A 9,628-nucleotide genomic window follows, 5' to 3' on the forward strand; every position below is an offset into this window, starting at 1 on the left:
CGTTCCAGGTCGAGGTTGATGCTTCTGAGATTGGTGCAGGGGCGGTTTTGTCACAGAGAGGTTCTGGTTGCTCAGTGTTCAAACCATGTGCTTTCTTTTCCAGGAAATTTTCTGCTGCTGAGCGTAATTATGATGTGGGCAACCGAGAGTTGCTGGCCATGAAGTGGGCATTCGAGGAGTGGCGTCATTGGCTTGAGGGTGCTAAGCATCGCGTGGTGGTATTGACTGATCATAAGAACTTGACTTATCTCGAGTCTGCCAAGCGCTTGAATCCTAGACAGGCCCCTTGGTCGTTATTTTTTGCTCGTTTTGATTTTGTGATTTCATACCTTCCGGGCTCTAAAAATGTGAAGGCGGATGCTCTGTCTAGGAGTTTTGTGCCCGACTCTCCGGGGTTATCTGAGCCGGCGAGTATCCTCAAGGAAGGAGTCATTGTGTCTGCCATCTCCCCTGATTTGCGGAGAGTGTTGCAGAAATTTCAGGCTAATAAACCTGATCGTTGTCCGGCCGAGAAACTGTTCGTCCCTGATAGGTGGACTAGTAAAGTTATCTCTGAACTTCATTGTTCGGTGCTGGCCGGTCATCCAGGAATCTTTGGTACCAGGGAGTTGGTTGCTAGATCCTTCTGGTGGCCATCTCTGTCACGGGATGTGCGTGCTTTTGTGCAGTCCTGTGGAATTTGTGCTAGGGCTAAGCCCTGCTGTTCACGTGCCAGTGGGTTGCTTTTGCCCTTGCCGGTCCCGAAGAGGCCTTGGACACATATTTCGATGGATTTCATTTCTGACCTTCCCGTTTCTCAAAAAATGTCGGTCATTTGGGTGGTCTGTGATCGCTTTTCTAAAATGGTCCATCTGGTGCCCTTGGTTAAATTGCCTTCCTCCTCTGATTTGGTGCCTTTGTTCTTCCAGCATGTGGTTCGTTTACATGGCATTCCTGAGAATATTGTTTCTGACAGAGGTTCCCAGTTTGTCTCGAGGTTCTGGCGAGCCTTTTGTGGTAGGATGGGCATTGACCTATCTTTCTCCTCGGCCTTCCATCCTCAGACTAATGGCCAGACCGAACGAACCAATCAGACCTTGGAAACATATCTGAGATGTTTTGTTTCCGCTGACCAGGATGATTGGGTGTCATTTTTGCCGTTGGCTGAGTTCGCCCTTAATAATCGGGCCAGCTCGGCTACCTTGGTCTCTCCATTTTTCTGCAATTCTGGGTTCCATCCTCGTTTCTCTTCAGGACAGGTTGAGTCTTCGGACTGTCCTGGTGTGGATTCTGTGGTGGACAGGTTGCAGCAGATCTGGACTCAGGTAGTGGACAATTTGACCTTGTCCCAGGAGAAGGCTCAGCTTTTCGCTAATCGCAGACGCCGTGTGGGACCCCGACTTCGTGTTGGGGATTTGGTTTGGTTATCTTCTCGTCATATTCCTATGAAGGTTTCCTCTCCTAAATTTAAACCTCGTTTTATTGGTCCGTATAGGATTTCTGAGATTCTCAATCCGGTGTCTTTTCGTCTGACCCTCCCAGACTCCTTTTCCATACATAATGTATTCCATAGGTCGTTGTTGAGGAGATACGTGGCACCTATGTTTCCATCTGTGGAGCCTCCTGCCCCTGTTTTGGTGGAGGGGGAATTGGAGTATATTGTGGAGAAGATTTTGGATTCTCGTGTCTCTAGACGGAAACTCCAGTATCTGGTCAAATGGAAGGGTTATGCTCAGGAAGATAATTCCTGGGTTTTTGCCTCTGATGTCCATGCCCCAGATCTTGTTCGTGCCTTTCATGTGGCTCATCCTGGTCGGCCTGGGGGTTCTGGTGAGGGTTCGGTGACCCCTCCTCAAGGGGGGGGTACTGTTGTGAATTCTGTGGCTGAGTTCACTTCTGTGGTCACAAGTGGTATTGCAGTCTCTGGGCTTCCTCCCTCAGGTGTTTTGGTGAGCTCGTTGGCTGCCTTGCTATTTAGCTCCACCTGAGTCTGTCTTCCTTGCTCCTTGTCAATGTTCCAGTGTTGGATCTGAGCTACTGCATCTTTCCTTGGGCCTGCTGCTCTGCTAGATAAGTGCTTCTAGTTTGTTTTCTGTTTTTTTTCTGTCCAGCTTGCTATTGTCTTTTGCTGGAAGCTCTGAGAAGCAGAGGGGTGCACCGCCGTGCTGTTAGTTCGGCACGGTGGGTCTTTTTGCCCCTTTGCGTGGTTTTCGTTTTAGGGTTTTTTGTAGACTGCATAGTTCTCTTTGCTATCCTCGCTCTGTCTAGAATATCGGGCCTCACTTTGCTGAATCTATTTCATTCCTACGTTTGTCTTTTCATCTTGCTAACAGTCATTATATGTGGGGGGCTGCCTATTCCTTTGGGGTATTTCTCTGAGGTAAGTCAGGCTTGTATTTCTATCTTCAGGCTAGTCAGCTCCTCAGGCAGTGCCGAGTTGCATAGGTAGTTGTTAGGCGCAATCCACTGCTGCTTATAGTTGTGTGAGGATAGATCAGGTACTGCAGTCTACAGAGATTCCACGTCTCAGAGCTCGTCCTATTGTTTTTGGTTATTGCCAGATCTCTGTATGTGCGCTGATTACTGCACGCTGTGTTGCCTGATTGCCAGCCATAACAGGGGACAGCGCTTACTGTAGCGCTGTCTCCTGCACGGCACACGGACTGCACACGGACAGCATCCGTGTGCGGTACGTGTTTTACACGGACCCATTGACTTTAATGGGTCCGTGTGATCCGTGCGCTCCCACGAACACTGACATGTCTCCGTGTTTTTCAAACGGATACACGGTCCGTGAAAACACGCTGACATGTGCAGAGACAAATTGATTTTAATGTGTCTACGTGAGTCAGTGTCTCCGGTACGTGAGGAAACTGTCACCTCACGTACCGGAGCCACTGACGTGTGAAACCGGCCTTACAGAGGACAGAATAAACAGGCTGTGCTTCACTGGAGAACAAAGTCAGCAGTCATTGGGGGCTTCACCAGGTCCGACTACTGGGAGGAAATGAACTTTATTCTTCCCAGCACCATCCGGCCTTCAGTCATAGGGGAGAACCGCTGCTACTTCAGTCACCTATCAGTATACAGTGAGTAGTGACCCCGGCACTGACTGACACTCAGCTTTTTGGGACCTTATCTACCTAAAAAATACAATAAAATTCTATCAGAACATCATGCCTTCCCCAAATTCGTACATTAAAAGCATCAGCCCGCCGCGCAAAAAACAAAACCCTCGCGCAACTCCATGGAAGGTAAAAATAAAAATGTTAAAAATGGCATTACATATCAAAAATAAAATGTATGAAAAAAATCTATAAAAGTTTGCTATAGCCGTAGAGAATCAGGTTCACTGGCCATTTTTACCGTAGTAACTGAATTGTGCTTATTCACTGCAGATTTACACTGCGGGGAAGAGAGTTATTTTAATTTTCACTTCAGGCAGTAAGAAAACTAGAATTGGCTCTAGCTGCTGTGATAACCAACTGGCGAGCTGCAATCCCATAGCGGGAGGCTGGTGAAATCCAGTGCATGTGTGCATTGGCATTATCATTATTTATGATTGACGACAGCATTTCAATGGTTAATAAGTAGCAATCAGAACAAGTCCTGCTTGCTGCAAAAAGGCAGATTAGGCTACTTTCACACTAGCGTCGGATTCGGCACGTCGTATTGCGTCGGGCCGAGATTCCGATGCTAGCGTTTGATGCGCCGCACAACGGGTGCAGCGGATGCATTTCTCCAGCGCATCGGCTGCCCCATTGTGAGGTGCGGGGAGGTGGGGGGGGAGTTCCGGCCGCGCATGCGCGGTCAGAAAAAGCGGTCCGTCGGCAGCAAAAAAAGTTACATTTAACGTTTTTTTGCTCCCGGCGATCTGCCACAACACGGCGCAACCGTCGCACGACGGTTGCGACGTGTGTCAATACGTCGCAATGCGTCGGTAATGTTACTCTATGGGGTAAAAACGCATCCTGCAAACAACTTTGCAGGATGCGTTTTTTCCCCTAAACGACGCATTGGCACGTATTCAAAAAAACGCCAGTGTGAAAGTAGCCTTACGGCTGCCGGTTATGGTGCAGGCTCAGCACCTGAGCCCACTTCATAACATGCAGCTGCGGTGACGCGATCATATTTTTTTAGCACAACGAAGACACTTGGTTAGCACCTGATGCTCAGATAACACCTTCTCCGAGCACGCTCACTAATCACTAGTTGGCACTTATTGTTATAGGGGAACTCTGGTTACTGTGACTATCAAATGGGCACACAGACCATTATTACTTTCTAGGGGGCAAAATGTGGGCACTGTTTTCTAGGGCACTTGCACCCGGCATTACTATATTCTAGAGGATTGCTTTAAAATTTAGAAGGCACAGAGAACCACACAGCAGGTGCAGTAATAGGGGCACATACGGCAGCAGCGGCTCAGTATTTGGGTATCAGGGGCAGTAATAGGGACACATACGGCAGCAGTGGCTCAGTATTGGGGTATCAGGTGCAGTAATAGGGACACATATGGCAGCAGCGGCTCAGTATTGGGATATCAGGTGTAGTAATAGGGACACATACGGCAGCAGCGGCTCAGTATTGGGGTATCAGGTGCAGTAATAGGGTCACATACGGCAGCAGCGGCTCAGTATTGGGGTATCAGGGGCAGTAATAGGGACACATACAGCAGCAGCGGCTCAGTATTGGGGTATCAGGTGTAGTAATAGGGACACATACGGCAGCAGCAGCTCAGTATTGGGGTATCAGGTGTAGTAATAGGGACACATACGGCAGCAGCAGCTCAGTATTGGGGTATCAGGTGCAGTAATAGGGACACATACGGCAGCAGCGGCTCAGTATTGGGGTATCAGGGGCAGTAATAGGGACACATACGGCAGCAGTGGCTCAGTATTGGGGTATTAGGGGCAGTAATAGGAACACATACGGCAGCAGAGGCTCAGTATTGGGGTATCAGGTGTAGTAATAGGGACACATACGGCAGCAGCGGCTCAGTATTGGGGTATCAGGTGTAGTAATAGGGACACATACGGCAGCAGCAGCAGCTCAGTATTGGGGTATCAGGTGCAGTAATAGGGACACATACAGCAGTAGGGGCTCAGTATTGGGGTATCAGGTGCAGTAATAGGGACACATACGGCAGCAGCGGCTCAGTATTGGGGTATCAGGTGTAGTAATAGGGACACATACGGCAGCAGCGGCTCAGTATTGGGGTATCAGGTGTAGTAATAGGGTCACATACGGCAGCAGCGGCTCAGTATTGGGGTATCAGGGGCAGTAATAGGGACACATACAGCAGTAGTGGCTCAGTATTGGGGTATCAGGTGCAGTAATAGGGACACATACGGCAGCAGCGGCTCAGTATTGGGGTATCAGGTGCAGTAATAGGGTCACATATGGCAGCAGCGGCTCAGTATTGGGGTATCAGGTGTAGTAATAGGGACACATACGGCAGCAGCAGCTCAGTATTGGGGTATCAGGTGCAGTAATAGGGTCACATACGGCAGCAGTGGCTCAGTATTGGGGTATCAGGTGCAGTAATAGGGTCACATACGGCAGCAGCGGCTCAGTATTGGGGTATCAGGTGTAGTAATAGGGACACATACGGCAGCAGCGGCTCAGTATTGTGGTATCAGGTGCAGTAATAGGGACACATACGGCAGCAGAGGCTCAGTATTGGGGTATCAGATGCAGTAATAGGGACACATACGGCAGCAGCGGCTCAGTATTGGGGTATCAGGGGCAGTAATAGGGTATCAGGGGCAGTAATAGGGACACATACGGCAGCAGTGGCTCAGTATTGGGGTATCAGGGGCAGTAATAGGAACACATACGGCAGCAGAGGCTCAGTATTGGGGTATCAGGTGTAGTAATAGGGACACATACGCAGCAGCGGCTCAGTATTGGGGTATCAGGTGTAGTAATAGGGACACATACGGCAGCAGTGGCTCAGTATTGGGGTATCAGGGGCAGTAATAGGGACACATACGGCAGCAGAGGCTCAGTATTGGGGTATCAGGTGCAGTAATAGGGACACATACGGCAGCAGCGGCTCAGTATTGGGGTATCAGGGGCAGTAATAGGGACACATACGGCAGCAGCGGCTCAGTATTGGGGTATCAGGGGCAGTAATAGGGACACATACGGCAGCAGTGGCTCAGTATTGGGGTATCAGGGGCAGTAATAGGGACACATACGGCAGCAGAGGCTCAGTATTGGGGTATCAGGTGCAGTAATAGGGACACATACGGCAGCAGCGGCTCAGTATTGGGGTATCAGGTGCAGTAATAGGGACACACACGGCAGCAGCGGCTCAGTATTGGGGTATCAGGTGCAGTAATAGGGACACACACGGCAGCAGCGGCTCAGTATTGAGGTATCAGGTGCAGTAATAGGGTCACATACGGCAGCAGCGGCTCAGTATTGGGGTATCAGGTGTAGTAATAGGGACACATACGGCAGCAGCGGCTCAGTATTGGGGTATCAGGTGCAGTAATAGGGTCACATACGGCAGCAGCGGCTCAGTATTGGGGTATCAGGTGTAGTAATAGGGACACATACGGCAGCAGCGGCTCAGTATTGTGGTATCAGGTGCAGTAATAGGGACACATACGGCAGCAGAGGCTCAGTATTGGGGTATCAGGTGCAGTAATAGGGACACATACGGCAGCAGCGGCTCAGTATTGGGGTATCAGGGGCAGTAATAGGGACACATACGGCAGCAGTGGTCAGTATTGGGGTATCAGGGGCAGTAATAGGGACACATACGGCAGCAGTGGCTCAGTATTGGGGTATCAGGTGCAGTAATAAGGTCACATACGGCAGCAGCGGCTCAGTATTGGGGTATCAGTTGTAGTAATAGGGACACATACGGCAGCAGCGGCTCAGTATTGGGGTAACAGGGGCAGTAATAGGGACACATACGGCAGCAGCAGCTCAGTATTGGGGTATCAGGTGCAGTAATAGGGACACATACGGCAGCAGCGGCTCAGTATTGGGGTATCAGGTGCAGTAATAGGGACACATACGGCAGCAGCGGCTCAGTATTGGGGTATCAGGGGCAGTAATAGGGACACATACGGCAGCAGTGGCTCAGTATTGGGGTATCAGGTGCAGTAATAGGGACACATACAGCAGCAGCGGCTCAGTATTGGGGTATCAGGGGCAGTAATAGGGACACATACGGCAGCAGCGGCTCAGTATTGGGGTATCAGTTGTAGTAATAGGGACACATACGGCAGCAGCGGCTCAGTATTGAGGTATCAGGTGCAGTAATAGTGACACATACGGCAGCAGCGGCTCAGTATTGGGGTATCAGGGGCAGTAATAGGGACACATATGGCAGCAGCGGCTCAGTATTGGGGTAACAGGGGCAGTAATAGGGACACATACGGCAGCAGTGGCTCAGTATTGAGGTATCAGGTGCAGTAATAGGGACACATACGGCAGCAGAGGCTCAGTATTGGGGTATCAGTTGTAGTAATAGGGACACATACGGCAGCAGAGGCTCAGTATTGGGGTATCAGTTGTAGTAATAGGGACACATACAGCAGCAGCGGCTCAGTATTGGGGTAACAGGGGCAGTAATAGGGACACATACGGCAGCAGTGGCTTAGTATTGAGGTATCAGGTGCAGTAATAGTGACACATACGGCAGCAGCGGCTCAGTATTGGGGTATCAGGGGCAGTAATAGGGACACATACGGCAGCAGCGGCTCAGTATTGGGGTATCAGGTGCAGTAATAGTGACACATACGGCAGCAGCGGCTCAGTATTGGGGTATCAGGGGCAGTAATAGGGACACATACGGCAGCAGCGGCTCAGTATTGGGGTATCAGGGGCAGTAATAGGGACACATACGGCAGCAGCGGCTCAGTATTGGGGTATCAGGGGCAGTAATAGGGACACATACAGCAGCAGCGGCTCAGTATTGGGGTAACAGGGGCAGTAACAGGGACACATACGGCAGCAGTGGCTCAGTATTGGGGTATCAGTTGTAGTAATAGGGACACATACGGCAGCAGCGGCTCAGTATTGGGGTATCAGTTGTAGTAATAGGGTCACATATGGCAGAAGAGGCTCAGTATTGGGGTATCAGTAGTAGTAATAGGGACACATACGGCAGCAGCGGCTCAGTATTGGAGTATCAGGGGCAGTAATAGGGACACATACGGCAGCAGCGGCTCAGTATTGGAGTATCAGGGGCAGTAATAGGGACACATACGGCAGCAGCGGCTCAGTATTGGGGTATCAGGTGCAGTAATAGGGACACATACGGCAGCAGCGGCTCAGTATTGGGGTATCAGGTGCAGTAATAGGGACACATACGGCAGCAGCGGCTCAGTATTGGGGTATCAGGGGCAGTAATAGTGACACATACGGCAGCAGCGGCTCGGTATTGGGGTATCAGGGGCAGTAATAGGGACACATATGGCAGCAGCGGCTCAGTATTGGGGTAACAGGGGCAGTAATAGGGACACATACGGCAGCAGTGGCTCAGTATTGAGGTATCAGGTGCAGTAATAGGGACACATACGGCAGCAGAGGCTCAGTATTGGGGTATCAGTTGTAGTAATAGGGACACATACGGCAGCAGAGGCTCAGTATTGGGGTATCAGTTGTAGTAATAGGGACACATACAGCAGCAGCGGCTCAGTATTGGGGTAACAGGGGCAGTAATAGGGACACATACGGCAGCAGTGGCTTAGTATTGAGGTATCAGGTGCAGTAATAGTGACACATACGGCAGCAGCGGCTCAGTATTGGGGTATCAGGGGCAGTAATAGGGACACATACGGCAGCAGCGGCTCAGTATTGGGGTATCAGGTGCAGTAATAGTGACACATACGGCAGCAGCGGCTCAGTATTGGGGTATCAGGGGCAGTAATAGGGACACATACGGCAGCAGCGGCTCAGTATTGGGGTATCAGGGGCAGTAATAGGGACACATACGGCAGCAGCGGCTCAGTATTGGGGTATCAGGGGCAGTAATAGGGACACATACAGCAGCAGCGGCTCAGTATTGGGGTAACAGGGGCAGTAACAGGGACACATACGGCAGCAGTGGCTCAGTATTGGGGTATCAGTTGTAGTAATAGGGACACATATGGCAGAAGAGGCTCAGTATTGGGGTATCAGTTGTAGTAATAGGGACACATACGGCAGCAGCGGCTCAGTATTGGAGTATCAGGGGCAGTAATAGGGACACATACGGCAGCAGCGGCTCAGTATTGGAGTATCAGGGGCAGTAATAGGGACACATACGGCAGCAGCGGCTCAGTATTGGGGTATCAGGTGCAGTAATAGGGACACATACGGCAGCAGCGGCTCAGTATTGGGGTATCAGGAGCAGTAATAGGGACACATACGGCAGCAGCGGCTCAGTATTGGGGTATCAGGGGCAGTAATAGGGACACATACGGCAGCAGCGGCTCAGTATTGGGGTATCAGGTGCAGTAATAGGGACACACACGGCAGCAGCGGCTCAGTATTGGGGTATCAGGTGCAGTAATAGGGACACATACGGCAGCAGCGGCTCAGTATTGGGGTATCAGGTGCAGTAATAGGGACACATACGGCAGCAGCGGCTCAGTATTGGGGTATCAGGTGCAGTAATAGGGACACATACGGCAGCAGCGGCTCA

Source organism: Ranitomeya imitator, chromosome 3, assembly GCF_032444005.1.
Source record: "Ranitomeya imitator isolate aRanImi1 chromosome 3, aRanImi1.pri, whole genome shotgun sequence".
In the NCBI taxonomy this organism is placed as follows: domain Eukaryota; kingdom Metazoa; phylum Chordata; class Amphibia; order Anura; family Dendrobatidae; genus Ranitomeya; species Ranitomeya imitator.